We start from the raw sequence: 18,962 nt of genomic DNA, 5'->3' as shown, positions 1-18,962 counted from the left end.
TGTGACTTAAATTGACTGGTTCTAGTCTCTACAATAAATTTGAAATTGTACTAAGTTTGAAAAAGAACTTTCAAGTTGCACTTCGTAATATACAGAAAGCAAAAAATAATGTTCCGCACGCATTTAAAGATACTGTGTTAGGGAAATAGTGCTACTTAATATAATCTGTTTCCCACACAACACCGCTACAATCTGTATCTACTTTTGAAGAATGCGTGGTCATAACATTTTGCAAATATGGACTGTTTATTGATTTAACTTTGACATCACATGGATTTTAAAAGCAGATACAGAAGTGTCTTCGTAAAAGCAGAAGACGTCTTACACGTAGGCATTTTAGATCAATACGGCGAATTGAAAAATGTATCGTCTTCAGTTAAAAATCCTTGACTATGAACAGCTGATTGAAGTTGTAGAGAACCGAATACTCGTAATTAAGCGAGACGAGTTGGAGCGACCACATCAATTCCGTGAATCATCATCCTGTGGTGAGTAGACCTTAAAAAGTTACCACATTACCGGCTCACTTTACAGGAGGAATTCAGTTTAAAAATTTTGGTGATATTAGCACCATTTAATGCATTTGTTTTCATTTTCACTAAAATAAGTCAATATCATAATAGTATAGCCAATGAGAAATTCAAGTCGAATTGAGAAATGGCACGTTATCTTCGCCGCGTTTGAAGAAAAGCTTACAGATACTGATTTCTGTATCCGGCATCCTTAACATAAGTTCAATTATATTATACAGATACTAAGTCGTCGAATTTGTTTCCTAAACTAAAGTAAACCAGGTAGTGCCGGTGAAATATGTAATACAGGTAAGTATGGTTAGAATAGAAAACGAACCTACGTGGATGGTATATTCAAGTAATTGAAAAATGCATATTGTCTTAAACATATAAACATATATATGTAACATATTAACATACGCTACTAAAAATAAAGCTGAACATTTAAGTGTCAAAAGTCTGACATTAATCGTACTCGATAAAGGTCCCTTTGAATTATCATTACATTAAAGTTAATTTTTGTTAATTTTTTTGTCAAGTCTCTAACATTTTTTTTTAAAATGGACTGTTGAGCCTGTATCAGTTTCGTTAGTTCATAGCAACAACACAATTTGTTGACTATGTGGAGACGTGCAATTAGTAACCGCAGGTGGCTCTAAGCAAGAAGTTGTGATACATGGCTACCTATTTAAAGACATGCCAGTAGCTGCAGGTGATACTTGATTTTTGACATGCTTTCCTCATATTAATTTCCCTTGGAAATAGTTGGAAAACGACCCATTATTTCCGAATATTTCCAAGTTTTTTTGATAGTTGTACCTGTTTAAAAAAGTAATAATGAGTTCATTGCGTGTGCACCAGACACAAGTTCCAGCAGAACACAGAAATGATATGGCATGGATATATTCTAACTGGAAAGAACGCTCTTTTAATGGATCATTTTGCCGGTGTTTGCGTCATTGTTCAGATAACTTTGAGATTGTCATCTGGAAGTTATTAAGACCTGATAATCCATTTTAAGAGTTCAGTGCGTTCGTAATCTAAACTTGTTCTCAGGACAATGGTTAAATATGAGCTATATATTCTTTTTTAAAAGGTATTCTCATGACGTCACCTGTTCTCGACTACACTTCAAACCTTCTGTTATTTATCGTCATACATAACGAATCCATCGATACAACAATGGTAAGATGACATTCAAATGCTGGACGTCAATTTTTTGGTTGTATGCACAAGATCCGATTGGGTTGTTTAAATGCATACTGATGCCAAGAATATAATCTAATTTCGAGATCGCAATTCATTGTCTGATTGTACACTGGCTAATTCAATAATGTTTCTAACGGTTTTGTTCTGTTCTTTACCTTTTTTTGGTATAATGGTGTATGAATTCGGGGCTTTGTTTTCTAAAACAATGCATATCAGTGTAACGGTCTGCTGTAGGCGGCGGATGTGCGTTCATAGTGTAACCTTCCGTTATAGCCGGAAGTACGTTCATAGTACGTATGTTTACTTGTTTGGTAATATGCAAAGTAGCAAAACTCGGGCTCTTTGTGGATTGAGAGCGGATCCCTTTAGTCGAACATGCTTTTCTCTGAAGAGATATGTTGGCCTTGTTCGGCTCGCGCGTTACAAAAGGGTTGCAGCGGTGGGATAAGGACAACTGCCGGACTGGAATTGCCTTACCCATGAGTTTCTCAGGGACGAGTCTTCTCGGAAGGAAAAGTAATGTAACTGTCCGCTGTAGGCGGCGGATGTGCGTGCATAGTTTACATTCCGATATAGCCGGAAGTACGTTCTTAGTACGTTTGTTTACTTGTTTGGGAATATGGAAATTTGCAAAACTCGGGCTCTGTGTGGATTGAGAATTTAATGTATATAAAGACCAGCGGATCCCTTAAGGATCGAGCATGTTTTTCTCTAAAGAGATCTGTTGGCCTTGTTCGGCTCGCACGTTACAGCAATATATAATAGAATTTTATTAGAAATATATATATATTTTTTTGTTTTATCCCAATACCTACCAAAATACAAAGTGTTATGCTAAAACCTTTAAACTGTTTTTTATAGTGTCCGTCTTTGTCATTGTGATAGGATATACGTTAGGGAAAATGGAGCTGAGCGTTTTTCCTTACCTCCTTGCAATTTGTGATCTTGGGGTTGGAAGCTCGATCACTTTAAATATACTATCAATTGCTTAAGCTTTTTCTGTGTGAAAACTGAAGTGTAATTAAAAATAATTCTTCTATTATATTGTAATCGTCCTTCTTAAGCCTTTGTCAAACATTAATCTATTAAATCTATAAATGTATCGGAATAACTAAGACAAGCCACGCTATTTCATCATGTTGTGATTTCTTTACTTACCCGTGAACACGGTCCAAACGCTTAACACACAAACAATTAGTGCAAAATAGAAATCCAACACAAATATGAATAAGGTCGTTAAGAAACAAACGTTCAGTTCAAACAGTTGTTAACAACCTTGAAGACATTATATATATCAAGCATTAAAACAAAAGAGCTTTCAAGCACAAATTTGGCGCCACCATATTAAAAATAAAATGATATTTTGAATCTTGCAACTGGTCATCTTCAGCGTATACCCATGTTCAAGGGGAGGTTACATTTGGTTTTGGCAATGCAGTCTAAGCAAAAAAACACCTAGTCACTGCGATATCGATAAACAGAGCAGAGCTCCAGGCTAAGACGTATTGTATAAAAGACGATCTAGTTCCAGAAAGACTGATATTAGTGGAGAAATCTACTATTGTGGGACAGGAATAGCTATTTGATGTGCTGTTTTTTTTTGTTTTACCTGTGGTATGTATGTACATCTCTATTAACACTTTAATTACAATTTAGATGTTATCGTTATTTATAACATACTTGGAATATTAGCTGTACTTATGGTTAACGACATCTTCATGATAATAATTTAGTTTTCTTTTCATGGTACATTCTTACTTCTTTTAACACTATTCTTATCAAAATAACAAAACAACATAATTGTTTTATTTGCAACTCACTCTGTTGCCCATTAAAATATAAGAGAGCAAATAGTTGAAAAACTGCCAATGAATGATCATTTGATTCTATTAAAACAATGTTCGATAAATCCTATCAAAGTTTCGAGCATTGATCGTAAATTAATAACAGTTATTAAAAAGATATTTGACATTTGATTTGACTTTAATGCTTTTAATTGAGAGTATATAAACAACAGGTTTAAGACAAAGCCAAGCACGATGGCGAACACAATGACAATTATCAGGTGTTGTTTGCAGAAAAAGTAATCCCATTTTGTCTTCAACCACCAGAACAAATTTGTAGAGGTCATTTTCTTTGTTTGAAACATAGGAACGACTGAATGATCTTAAAGAACGAACAAAATCGTGCTTTAAGCTCTATTGTGACGAAATATATTAATATATAGAAGTTCGCTCGAGTACAATGCCTAGATAGAACGTATGCCCATTTTGTAATGCCATGAGTATGTTCCCTTGGTGAGGATCTTAACACAATATTTAGCGTTTGATGTAACAGGTAATACTAACTTTTCCATTTTTTTCATCTGATGATTTGATAGACTATAACTTCATATAAAGATGATTTCAACTGAGTTTATATAAATCATAAGTTATAATAATAGATAAAGTCTCCCCGAACGAAATAGCAGTACATTGGGCAAAACTGATTTGCATTCAAAACAATATTTGTGTCAATAATTAAAAAAAAATATTTTCAGACGATGCAGTTGTTGTTTTTTACATAGAAACAAATCTATTCAATTAAAATAACTGACATTAAAGTACAAAATGTTGTCGTCTCAGCTATAACATAACGCCCTCTTTTGCAATTTTCTTGATAAACATTTGTGTTTTTTGGTAATATGTCTCTTATTAATTAACATAACACGCAAACTACGGAAATGATTTATTTATTTAATATTTATTTGAAAAAATAAATATAATTTATTCAATTTTTAATTTACTGACTTGTAATATATGAACAAAAAATCCCCATAAAATGATCAAAATATTGTCTCAGTATAAATCAACCCATGTGCAAAATATTCGAAATAAAACTTAACGCATTCCGATAATTCAGATGAGCTTCGTAAATGACATAAAAGATAAAGTCTAAAAATAACGCATTACTCCCTATCATTTTCAAGTGGTGAGATTGGTTTTTTATATTTTTAAAAGGGTGGATGAGTTCATTCCTTCTCCCAACATCATTAGCAGGGTATGTACTGACTGGAATCTTAACTGTCAAAAACGCTGGTTTATAATCAATGTCTATACTATTGTACTGATATTTGCGTGACGTTGTATAATCTTTGTCGTTGGAAGCTGTTGAAAACTGTTGCTAAATTTTACGAAGTCATTGCCTTAGCTTTCAATTTTAGTTTTTTGTTAGATTCCATCTTAACGATCCAGAGTAGACCAAACTATTACTGTGATTTCGATGGCCAACAATAAAACACCGGATGCAAAACGCAAATACGCTTACTACTATTAATTCGATAATAACAATTCTTATGGTAACCTATTTGAAATGTTTGGAGAATTAAAACGGTATTAAATGAGACATTCTTTCTACGTACACTTTGTAATCGAAATAGGATCAAGCATTGAAACAAACGGATATCTTTTATAATCATTTATAGAAGTATGTTGATTGATCATCTTCAGGTTTGGAGACAGTTGTGTTTGTTTTGCAGTACACTTTCATTTTGATGACAAAGACACACCTGGTTAATGCAATATTATACGCTTATTGATTAGCGAGGCATTGAATATGATCTGATTTTCACTGGCAGGAAGTCATATTGATCGAGGTGCATGCTATATTTAGTTTAAACTTTATTGATTTTAAACGATTGTGAAGAAAGTTAACTTATACTAAGTCACTCTCATTGGCACGATGCTGCGCGAGAGTGTGGTCTTGTGTTGTGGGAGACCCCGGAGAAAACCCACTTGTCCGGCATGGTGACCACCAACCAAACTGATATGCGCCCAGGCCGGGAATCGAACCAGGGTTGCTTTGGTGAGTGCGCTTACCACTGCGCTAACCGGACATCCTTCTTCATACATTTCGATTAAATGGTCTTTTGATTCAAGAGGTAAGTTGATTAAAAGTGATTATGTCAATATTCTTTCTTACACATATCAAAAGAATATGTTATTTCATTTAATGATCTTATAATCAATAGCAAAATGATTGTGTACACTCTCCTTATGATTGATGCCATTCATATTATGTGATCTTAATTTCTTTGTATATCATATTACTTGTTTCGTGCTCAAAAACCATTTAAAGTTAAAGTTGTTTATAATATGCCTTTGGTAACATGACAGGCACATTTTCATAGGCAAAAACCATTGACATGTGTTGCCATTTCATTGCATTGACATTTAACGAAGTTTTTCGATAAAATCTATTAAATTTAGTGCAGTTTTAAGTAATCGTTAATGTTGAAGGGGTTTAATTACGAACACTCGTCATATACCTGTCTTTTAAATTGACTGGGAAAAAATGACAAATGTCACATGACAAAAATGAAAAGAGCAAATGGTTGGCCTAACGCAATCGAAGTTGCAGTGTTAGGAAAACAGTCATTCTGAATATTACACACAGGAGCACTACATCGTGTATCCTTCTTTGAAGAAACTGTTGTCATAACAAATTGCAAACATGGACAGCAAATTGATTTATCTTAAACTTAAACATTTGTTAATAGTTATACAGATGTTTTCCGTAGATGCAGACGACTAACATGTTTGGAATTGTAGGGATTTCAGACCAATACGTCGTTGATTATAAAATGTTTTGTCTGATAATATTGTCCTAGACTATGGAAGGCTAATGGAAGACAGTTGTAGGGAACCGAACCTTCCTTCATTTTCTACCTGAATCTAGGCGTAACAGATAATTTAAAACGGTTTTGAGAGTTTGGGTGCAAAAATCATTGCCAAATTTCATTTTTCTCCGTACAGTGTACAGTCACCTTGCGTCCTGAATAGTTCTTAAAACGTCCCCACATTACCGGCTGACTATTGGGAGGGACTCAGTTTTAGATTTCTGGTGATATCTAGCATCATTTATGTCAGTGTCATCCTCTGCATTAAATCAAGTCTATATCACGTGGTTTTAAGCTCATGAATATTTACGTCCAGTTAACAAATAACCACGTTATTTTTCGCCGAGTTTGAAGAAAAGCCCTTAGATAAAGATTTTTGTCTCCAGTGTCATTTAAATAAGTTCAATTGTTCATACAAACATTAAGTCGTCGCATTTTAAAATAAAGTACAGGTAGTGCCGGTTTAATATGTATATTAATTATTATGTATATAATTGAAAGATGCATATTGTCTTGAAGAAACACATACACGCACGCAAACGGCACAAGCACACGCACACCAGCGCACACACACGCATATACACGCACGCACGCACGCACGCACGCACGCACGCGCACACACATCACAATATAATCAACAAAAAAAACAAGATTATCTAGAGCAATATATAGAAAGAAGTCATTTAGCAATTACTAACAAGACAAAAACGTTTCTGAAACTAATGGTGAACATTCAAATCTCAAAATTCTAACATTGATCGTATTTGAGTAACGGCCCTTGGAATTGTCAAGTGATAATTATGTTTAATTAAATATTGATGAAAATATCTCATTTTTTACAATGTATTTCAAAATGGATTGTTAAGCCATGTATCAGTAACGTCAGTACATAATTTAAACAATATTCGTTGTCTTTGTGAATGCATGCAAGCAAGTAGTAGTCCCATGTGGTGCACAACAAAGAAGTAGTGATACATGGTTGCGTATGTGAAAACATTTAAGTAATAGCCGCAGGTGATTCTTAGCAAAGATATAGTAATACATGATTGTCTATGTGAAGACATATAATTGTAGCCGTAGATGATTCTAAGCAAAGTAGTAGTTATACATAGCTGCCTATGTGAAGACAAACAAGTTGTAGCCGTAGGTGATTCTTAGCAAAGTAGTAGTAATACATGGTTGCCTATGTGAGGACATAAAGTTGTAGCCGTAGGTGATTCTTAGCAAAGTAGTAGTAATACATGGTTGCCTATGTGAGGACATATAGTTGTAGACGTAGTTGATTCTTAGCAAAGTAATATCAATACATGGTTGTCAACGTAATAACATTTAGTTGTAGCCGTAGGTGATTCTGAGAAAAGAAGTAGTAATACATGGTTGCCTATGTGAAGACAAACAAGTTGTAGCCGTAGGTGATCCAAATTTTGACATGCTCTTCTCATTACCCTTGGAAATATTTGGAAAATGACCCATTATTTTCGATCATTTACAAGTGTTGTAATAGTTGTACCTGTTTAAAAAAGTATACTGAGTTCATTACGTGTGCATTACAAATAGTTCCACCTAGAACACAGACATGTTATGGCCGGGAAAGTTTCTAACTGTAAAGAACGCTCGTTTATTGGATGATTTTGCCGGTGTTTGCGTCATTGCTCAGTTGATTATCTCCTTGTCATCTGGAAGTTGTTCAGACCTGATGTTCATTGAAAGAGTTCATTGCGTATGCACTGTAAATTTGTTCTCTGAACAATGGTTAAATGTTAGCTTTTGTTTTGTTCGTTTTACGAATTATTCTCTTGACGGCCCATTTTCCTGGCTAAACTTCAAACCGTTTACATGTTGTTGTTTGTGATTCATATCGACACAGATTCAAATACATTTATACAACAATGTCAAGGTCATATTTTAAATGTTAGACTTCATGTTTCTTTTTATATACGAGCTTTAAATTGAGTTGTTAAAAATACGAATGCCAATAATATAGAATTATGTCACGATTGCAAAGCTTTATCTGATTTTACATGCTATTTTAATAATGCGCATAACGGTTTTGATCTTTGTATTTCATTTTATGTGGAATAATCGTATATGAATTCGAAGCTTTGTTGTCTACAAACAAAACATAAACATAACAGTGTATTGTATGCAACGACCAAGCTAGGTTGTTAAGGAATAAGAAGAATAAATGTTTATTTTACGTTTTGAAACACTTCGACATTAGGACAAAGGACAATACAATATTAAAACAAAAAACTACAACTGTATTTGCATTTTTTAATACAGACAACTTATGTAGACAAAGTGCGTCATAGCAGGTTTTAATTGTTTTATCAATTCCTTGTGTTACCCCGATATCTACTAGAATACAAAAACACAAAATTATACAAATAATAATAATAATAATAATAATAATAATAGTAATAATAATAATAATAATAATAATAAGCAAAAATAATAGTAAAAAATAAAAATAAAATAATAATAATAATAATAATAATAATAATAATAATAATAATAATAATAATAATAATAATAATAATAATAATAATAATAATAATGATACTACTACTACAACTTCTACTACTACTACTACCCCTACTACTACTACTACTACTACTACTACTACTACTACTACTACTACTACTACTACTACTACTACTACTACTACTACTACTACTATTACTACTACTACTACTACTACTTCTACTACTACTACTACTACTACTACTACTACTACTACTACTACTACTACTACTACTACTACTACTACTACTACTACTACTACTTCTACTACTACTACTACTACTACTACTTCTACTATTAATAATAATACTATGTTATAATAATACCATTTTTACTGTTGCTTTTAAAAGTGCAGCCTTAAGCATTAATGGAGTTGAGCGCTCATCCTTACTTCCTCGCAATTTTATGATCGTGCCTTAGTGGGAAGCTCAATTACCATTAATAAACCATTAATTGCAATTTATTAAGTGGTTCTGCGTGAGAGCTGACCTTGGCAATTCCTCTTTTATCTTATTCCCTTACCATAACGGAAGGGAGAGGTAAATGTAGAGACTTACTAAGGAGCTTTTGTATGTACTTGCAGTATTCGCATTGGTATTGCATGTTGGTCTTTAACTTATTAAAAATAAAATACTAGAACTGTTCCGAAACACGACAGGGTTGGGTAGTTCGCCTTTTCACTTACATGTAAACGATGATATAAATTGTTTGTGAAGTTTACGTTTAGCCTCTACCTATATGGTTTTTCATTATCGCACATTATCGCCATTATCTCTTTCCCTGTGATATCGTTTATGTCATAATAAATTTGTGCAATGTAAAGATACCTGGATCATGTAGTGCAGACAAAGTAGCCACTAAGAACACGTACCCGCACAATTAGTGTTTGGCAACCTTCTACTAGTGAATAAACTGTGTACCTAAGTAAGGAATTCCAGTATTGACAAAAAGGAGATCAATTGCATATGTAAGCACACAATTGTATACCAAGAAACAAACTAAAGAACAAAAACATATGCAACATATGCAACGTTGCGAGTTCAGTTGATAAACTCTACAGCAGGCTGAAGGCCAAATTCAGCAAATACTATTTTATTGCCATAATATTGAAACATGAAACACGGACGTCCCCGGGTATAAGCTGCAATTTGTCTTCACTGACTCTCTTTTTAGGCCATATCCGTTGTTAGGGATGAACTTATTTTATCCGTTATTGCATTTTTTATGTAATAAGTAGATGATTTCAAAAATAAGTTTAGCAATAATGCACCAGTCAGTTGTAACCACGGCCCCCAGGTCCGGGGGTATACCGGGGATAGCGGCGGGAATTGGGCCGTGTTTTAACCTTTTAGGTGGCCCCGTGAGTGCAGTGTGTTTGTTATCACGCCGAAAAGAGCGGGGAATGTGACTGACCTAGGATATCCCAGGAGTGCGGTGCACTTTGGCGGGGATCAGTGTGTCCCCATAGTGCGGGTATTTTACCCGGGATTGGCAGGACCGAAAGTCTGAGTCCCCGCTATTCCTCGGACCTTGGTGAATCGTGGAAAAAAATAGCTGGTACATAAGACTCTTAAGTGATTCGTCATGATGTGTTCCACAATAATGGTCATTGTGTTCCTAACAGTGTAACCTATATATGAAATATTTCTATTAGCTATAATAATGATACAACAAATTTCAGTGCGGCACCTTTTAATAGTACCAATCTTCAATGTGGTCAATGCTTATAACACATATACAACCAAATGAAGATAAAGTTTATTAAAATAAACAGTTTGAAAAAAGATCGATTTTAATTTCATGAAATCATATTTCTCAAACCATTTTTTTTGTAAATCATAAAATCCTTATTGGTATTTGGATGTGAAGATATGCAGAAAGTATTTTAACCATGATGCACCGTATTGCAACCCGGTTGTTGTCCAGAAATGATGTGTTAAGTGTCAAAAATAATCTTGGCAAGTAACAGACCAGCAACAGTCACCAGAAAGCTATTTTTCTAACCTGTGTTCACCTGCTATTTGGTGGGAATGATCGCTACCAGTCTTACTCACACACACGATGAATAATTGCAGGCTTAGAAAATGACGTTGTTTAACAATTTATTCATTTTTGAACTAAACAACGTTCTGTCTTTTAAATAGAACATACTCAATCGAAGCTAGTTTGTTTTTGTTGAATGTTTATTTTGAAATTTGTCCGCGTTTTGTTCTACCGTTTTCCCAGTGCACTAGGAATAGCAGAGACAAGCACTAGCAGCAAACCCTCTTTTTTAAGGGCAATAATGTACTTGAGTAATAACTTTATACAGAAGTTAATTGTACTCGATTACTTTTTTTTTATTGTAAACTATATTTTCTTTTGGAATCGTGACCGAATATTTTGATCAACACATTATGTAGAAAAAAGCGCTTATAAGATGGGTAAACACAAATACTATTTTAGTAAGCTGTTGATTTAAACATATTTTATTGCCTTTTTTCTTTCAACATAATCGGTATTTACAACAATAATATAGAGTATACAAAAAGCAAATGGATTGAACACAAGTTCTAACAACATTAGTAACGTCTTCCCCAAGCTTCCCCAGTAAGCTGTTAATGTTATATTTTTGAATTAGTCGAGATTGATAAAGTGAGATTTGTCTGAAGTATTTCTATGATATTTGGGCCGCGGGTTGAAATTAAGTGAGCTAAGCCTGATTATATTTTACAAACAAAGTTATTATTTTCTGACCAATAAAGATACGTAAAGTAGACTCCATGACTCTTCTTAAACACCATGTTATTAACAGTGAACAGAAAAATGTGATAGTTCGCTGTTTTTTTATTGCAAGTCCGCTCTAGGTTCCAAATCCAACTTTAGCGCGTACAGTGCCGGGACACATTTGCAACAACGTCATTTCCGAAGAAAAAATGGCGCGTTCTTTATGAAAGTGCAATCAAATGACTTTAAATTCCAATTTGAGGCATATAATAAAACGTGAAAAAACAGTGTGAGAAAGCAATATATTTCACCTTACGACATAACAATGAAACAAACAAATATCCTCTGAAACAGGAATTATCATAGAGCTTTTCGTTATGTTGTTAATTTTCAAATTAAAATGCCTTAAACAACATTTTTTTCAGCAAGTGCCATAACTATTCTAATGGGATTTATTGAGTTCATTTCTTTTCAGAGCTGATGTCTTTTCACTCTTTTGCACTAGAAAAAACAAATATTATTCTGACAGCATTAACAGGTTGTGTAAACACAGGAATCAACGGTGCTAAAAAACTCAATTTATTGGATAATTTCCACAATGATTGCGCTTTTTAAGTATGTTTGTCATCTGGAAGCTGTTACGACCTGTTCATGTTAAGAGTTTTTTCGCTGAAGTTTATTCCGTATGCATAGTAGAATACTTATTGAGTTCATTGAATTTGTGTAGACTACGATCAAGCATTATGCATGGAAAAAGAAGGCTAAAAGCAAGCAAAAACCATTTGACAATAGGACAATAGGCAACTGTAACATAAATTTTGTCTTTGTTTGCATTTGTAAGAATATTTAACTTGCAACAGTGAGATGTGAAAGCAATCCCATGTATGTGTTATCTCAATGTCGACAAATAGCGATTGTTTGTTCAGTTTCTTTCATACTACCTGATGTTGTGTTTTGATTTTGATGCCAACCTGGCTGTTTATGAAACTAAATAATCAAACAGCTTGAAACCTTTTTTAATTTTGGTTTATCTGCATCAGTCATGATTCCTATGTTCTTGTATTCATTTGTCTTCGTATTTATACGAAATACTACTTCAATATTCACCACTAAAAGAATGAAAACAAATGTTGTTTTTTTAAATTCTGACTCCTCATTATAAGCCAAAATAATTGATTTATGGTGTTGTTTGGAAGAAAAAGAGATTCACACCGGGTGTCTAGTTTTCAGAAAATGTTTGAAATGCCATCATGTCTGTATCTTCTCATATTATGCATAATAACAAATTCTCTAAAAGAACAAACATGGATAGTCCATGTTTCAACAACATATAAAGCATGATTATGTCGCCTAGTGTCGACCTAAAACCTTTTTGTATTAATCTCATAACATATCTATGTCTAGAAAGTGTGTCTTAATAACATTCAGTACGTTGATGCTGGTTCCAATAAGGATGCTTGGTTTACTATAGGTTTCTTGAAGTAGAATTACTTATATGCCTGGTGAATGTTTTACACTCACCATTGCCGCCGATGAGCAGTCTAAATGAAACCGAGGCTGTTATTTTTACATTGTTGATGTGGTTTGTACTTTGTAATAATAATTGCTTATACCTATTGAAGTTAATGTTGGGTTTAAGGTTGCAAACAGGTGTATCGCCCGTTATCTGACCATTCATAAACAAAAATCTCAACATTTATTGATAAACAATTTATTGAATAATGATGTTTAAGCGATTGATAAACCGATTATGTTCCGTACCTCGATCTTAATTCTCTAACGGAATATACAAATAAGTAGTGGCTTAAGATAATAAAGACGCTGATCTTACTTCGGGCAACACAAAAATAAACAGCGTCAAACAAAAATTAGATATAATACAATTAAAAACACAAGGACTAGCTCAACATCGAATACCCTTCTGTGACGCTGTTAGTAGTCACACAAATTTACAGCGAAAATAATACTGACACGAAACAATACAATACCCACACACATAATCATACACCATAAATTAATTTGGTGCTCTGTTCAAGGAATTTTACAGTATGAAACTTTACAAGGAAATAAAACATGCACACAACAATAGGAAAAGGTTCAAGATTAGGTGTTTGTGCGAGATAAAGTGTGTGTGCAATATCCGAAGGAATGCTAAAAAGCACTAAGCATAACTGTGTCTTTGTTGTTTCTTTTTGGTAATAAAATTGTTCTTCTACCTGTCTTTTTTCAGTTGTTACTTGTATTTTGTGTTTAGTATGTAATCTTTTTGCTTGCACAAGATGCTTAGTCAGCGATACCATCATATTGATCAAGCAATACGTTTTAAAACAACGACAAAATTTCATTTCTGACAGTTGATTAATGTACTCTTAAATGAATTAAGTATATTGTAAAAGCTATACCTAGATAATTTTCCTTTTCTAGCAGATGATTCATGTAAAATTAATTGACCAATCATATTGTGCAAGCAACAACAACAACAAAAACAACAACAACAACAACGTTTAATGCATTCAGGCAAAAATGCCGATAGCATACAAACGGTTTACGCGCAAACAAGTAAAGCAATACTTCCTAAAACAACGATAGTTTTTTTTATTTCTTTTCTTGCACTTTATTGATATAAAACTGATCAAACGTTTTGTTATAACGATACCTTCTAAACCTAGCGGATGTACTAGGGACCTTTAACAATTGAAAGCTCATCTGGAATTTAATACCTGGGTTATGCATATGATTCAAATGTATTGGATGTACGAGTAACTTTCCATTAATAAACACAGCCTCATAACCTTCCAAACACCCTCGGATACAATATATGTATAAGTTGAGAATAGCACAACTTCATTCGATTTCATATTTGGTAGAATAACAAAAATCAATCGAATGAAAAGTGTTTTTTTTTGCATGATAACAACTTATTTTGGTAAACGAGGTCTTTTTTGCCAATAGGTTTTGACAAGTGAAGCACGAGTGAGATAATGTGGCGCCAATAATGACCGGGTTTCTATTCTGGTGGAGTTGTTTGGTAGTTTTCTGTTATTATAGCCTTATATAACATTTAAGGGCTTGTATATCACAAATATTCTTTATCGTCTTGATATCTTCTTTGGAATTTTAACGCAATATTAAACACTCAATTACGACAAAATAATTCAGATGTTCAGACTACCGCCTTTGAACAGTGGGTTAAAACATGAGAAGCTCGCTTTTAATGGACCAAATGTATGTGCCAGTTAATAGGTTTAATAATACTAGCAAAGGTTGCAGCAGCCCCAATATTAATTCTATTAAAATGACGACGTCGTTATGAAATAATTATATATAGCTTCTGTGATAAGCACTCTTTTACAAACGTCATGAATTAATAACCTTGTATGCGCTGAATAGCAACGTTTTTATGTATTTAATATCTATAATTTAAATAGATTATCACATTTGCGTTAATTCCATACCACATGTATCAAACTCCTTTCTCCAGACTCGTTTAAAGATGCACTCTTACTCCCAAAATATTTTACCACAATGAATACAAATGTTTTATGATGAGAGAAATGTCGAAAACAATGGTTTCATAGAGAATACAGAATTTAATTTGAAAGAAAGTTGTAGAAAATACGATATTTCTACCTAATGCGACAATAGTAGATCACAGTAAATCTTTTCGCAATTACAAAAAAAATGATATTTTTTTTTTCAAGCTATAACACACACGGTTACAAACTCTTTATCAGTAATTAATATTTTCCATAAATGTATTATTTGGGAAGTAGTTCAAAGTGTATAACTCAAAATTTATATTTGTTATACATGTGTATGTATTGATTTTGAAAAAAGATTTTCACTTTAAAACATTCCGTATTGAATGACCGTCCACTCAAGTAATTTTCCGTACGTATACCTCACTCCGTGGTACACTTGTATACTTGTGCGATTATGTTATCCTAGATTGCGATAGAGCGTACTTTACACCTGTCAGCTAACTGTTGCCAGTGAATGTATTGGATGAACACACATTATACAAATGGTGTACCTGAAGTGATATTACCCTTTCATCAATTAAAGTCAAAAGTTATAACGTTTTACCTTTCTGTGCCAAAATGTCCATCAGCAGCATGTAGTGACTTATGTTTTTTTTTCTCTTCCTCTAGAAACAAAACCTAGGCGCATGGACCTAAAATCTACCATTTGGATAAAGAAAATTTTGATTACCAAGTCAGGGGAGTATTTCTTTAACTATGGCTTTCGATAAAGACCCTTGTAATTGTCATATCGAAAGAAAACGTTCTTTGTTAATACAACCTATCGTCACCTTAGCGCAATAACTCAACAACTACATATAGGAATAGAAGCAAATATTTAGGTTTTGCATTAAGGAGACGATATCTAATCTTTTGTGACAATCGACCTGAAACATCAAATTTAAAAGCTTGAAATTATATATAACAAACTGTTCAACCTCCTTCGAATATAATTCAGCCTGACTGATATGGTTAACTATCATTGATTATGCCTTAACAAGCCTAATACTCCCTAGTGCCGACGCTCATGAATATGCCAGAGACGTCGTGAAATAAACGTACACTCTCCCATCATCGAGAGACACTAATTTGAATACGTATGCCGGTGTAGTATTGTTATTATCATTATTAGGAGGCAGACTACCAGTTATTGTAACAATACAATTTATAACCCAAACGCAATATTTTATTTATAAGTTTGTCATAATGTAAGTAGTTTGCATCGTAGGAGTGCAGTATTTCAAAATGATTTGCCAAACACGTTAAACAGGTTGTAAAGCAATTAGTTATATGCAAATTGCAGTTTAGGTTAATGATGCACAAACGAATTGCTAGATTACATCGACGATGAAATACATAAATGAAGGTAACATTCCAATAATTAGGCAACACAACATTGATTCTATATTTAGTGTCAGGTTCATATCTCAAAATCCACCTAGCAACAGGCAAATATCTTAGAACAAAACAAGCACAATTACCTTAATATCAACGCCTTTTAGATATAAACAGCAGATGTAATCAACCAAACAATGAAGGAATTGAATATAACAACTACAAATGATTAATGATAAATAATTTACTTGCAATTGCAATTTTCCATTCAATGTTTTGACTCTTGAAATATTCGTTTTGGGTCAAAATTCGTAAGTCTACTAGGAAGAAAAGGCTTAATTCATTGACATAGTTGGACAATATCACTAAGGGTCCCTCTATGATTTACGCTTCTGTATGTATATTGCTTTTAAATAAGTCGACGATATTCTACACTTTTGATATATATGCTAAGTATATTTAACTTATTCTAATTCAATTTAAGATAATACACAATAAAGAAATGGTAAATTGGGACAATACGAGAAAAAAATGATTTCATATACTTTTGAGCTGTAGTCAGGCTTAAACACGTACCTGGTAAAACGAATCCTTTATTGTCTTTCAATTTGGTTTGTTTTGTTTTCATCTACTCAAACCTTTTTTCTTTTTGCTATCTTTTATTCTTTTTCATATTGTTTCATTATCCCACAATTGTAAATTACAATCTTTGAAGAGAAAACCTTTTTGTTAATGAATAAGTGAAAGCTACTCAAAAGAACATGCTATGTACGTAGTGATATTTATTGCTACCAATGTCTTTGAACAGAGTATAATTATTATATTTTTAAAAAAACAAACAATAATACTTCTTGACTGTGCATTCCGAACAAAAGCAGTGAATTTGCATTTCTTGAACAATTGTATTTCATTTTTAGTATCATTGACAGACTCTTTATTTGCAATATTTGTTGAATAATTTATTGAGTTTTCCACTTCAGTTTAACATATGATTGTTAATGTGTGTAACAAAAGAATACAAAATTCAGAATTTCTATCATGTGTTCTAATCTAAAGTATCAATCGTTTCATTAATCATTTATGTTTTCAAATTAACTAGGCTATTTCTAGCAATATTGTAATATGATTTCGCTCCTAGCTTCGTTAAAGTTTAAAGGTCTATGTGCCTTGATTTGTTAACTTTCAAGTAAAGCCTCCCAAAAGAGACAGGTCAAAGTTTATAAAATGTTGCAAAATGTTAAATAAAGATATTTTTGGAAATAATCAAACTACCGTTTATAAGAAAAATGATCATCTTGTTTTTCAAACGATGTCTTGAATTTTGTAGCTGATTGTTAAAACATTTGACTTCCTACAAAGCATATTACAGACGTCATCATAGAGAAAATGGTGATCATAGAAAAATTACGTTTTTCTTTGCCACTCGTGAAATAAAATACTACCTTACACTGAAAACAACAAATATCCTCTATATTCTTCAGAAAACAAAGTGTTATAATGATATCCTCTATACTTTCGTTTTACGTTGTATTTGTTCGTGATATGTAACGTCCAACCGTTAGGAACAATGCCAAGATGAGCGTTTCTCATATCCTCCGTGTAATTGTATGATCGTGACAACGTGGGAAGCTCAATTACCATTAATAGCAAATAAATTGCTTAAGTGTTTTCTGTGTTAGAGCTAACTTTCATAATTCCTCTTTTATTTCATCTCATGATCGTCATATCATTACGGTAGGTAGGGGTTAAGTTCTACTTCTGAGTTTATCTCTATAGTTCAAAAAAGTTGCAATGGAATTGAAAATAATACTAGAGACAGGACACGGTCGTGTACGTGTAATTGTACGCGAGTTTTAAGTACATGTAAAAGACGTTTGCAAATTAAACACCCATACATCACTTTCCCTGTGCTATCGTACATGTCATTCAAAACTTGTACAGTGTTAGAACCTGGATGACGGAGCATAGCCAAAAACATGAAGTACACGCTCCCACACAACTAGTGTTTGACAACCTTTCTACATTTGAATAAACTTTGTATCAAAGTTTTGAATTTCGGTATTGACAAAAAAGAGGATAAACTGCGTTGAGCAAATTTGAGCAAACAATTGCAACAAGAAAAAACACACCAACATATGCAACTCAATATCGAGCGATGTTTCGATGACTGCAAATTTAGTTGAATAGTTTGACGGCAGTTTTTTTCAGCAGATACCCAGCACAAATGTATTGCAAATCACAATGCGGTTATAAGACACTAAGACGCTCTCGGGGACTATCTGCCGGTTTTCGTTTACTGTCTCTTGTATTTGAGACGCTATTAGTTGTTATGGCTGAATTGTTTTTATTGTCAATGGATAATTACATTCAGTACTTTTTTCTTTAAATACATTTAGCATTAAACAAAATTCAATGGAACGTCACAGAATGTGCCCCCAAATTGGTAATGCCTATACTATTATTATATTGTTTGATAAACAAGAACAAAAAAATTCTCAG

At 33.2% G+C, this 18,962-nt stretch overlaps 1 protein-coding gene across 10 annotated transcripts in view; it reads left to right on the top strand.

Moving 5' to 3' along the window:
• The window catches only part of LOC128207121 (G-protein coupled receptor moody-like), a 199,629-nt gene that overhangs the window by 158,868 nt on the left and 21,799 nt on the right, over positions 1 to 18,962 (top strand). The window contains exon 1 of one of the 10 annotated variants that reach the window (XM_052909886.1): positions 3,290 to 3,335. The exons of the other annotated variants lie outside the window; for them this stretch is intronic. The gene's annotated coding sequence lies outside the window, so the exon portion shown is untranslated. Of the gene's footprint in view, positions 1 to 3,289; positions 3,336 to 18,962 lie in introns of those variants that run through there. 10 annotated transcript variants of the gene reach the window in all.

Source organism: Mya arenaria, chromosome 11 (assembly GCF_026914265.1).
Source record: "Mya arenaria isolate MELC-2E11 chromosome 11, ASM2691426v1".
NCBI lineage: Eukaryota > Metazoa > Mollusca > Bivalvia > Myida > Myidae > Mya > Mya arenaria.
The sequence above is the reverse complement of the archived record's forward strand: the minus strand, read 5'-3'. Positions and strand labels throughout refer to the sequence as shown.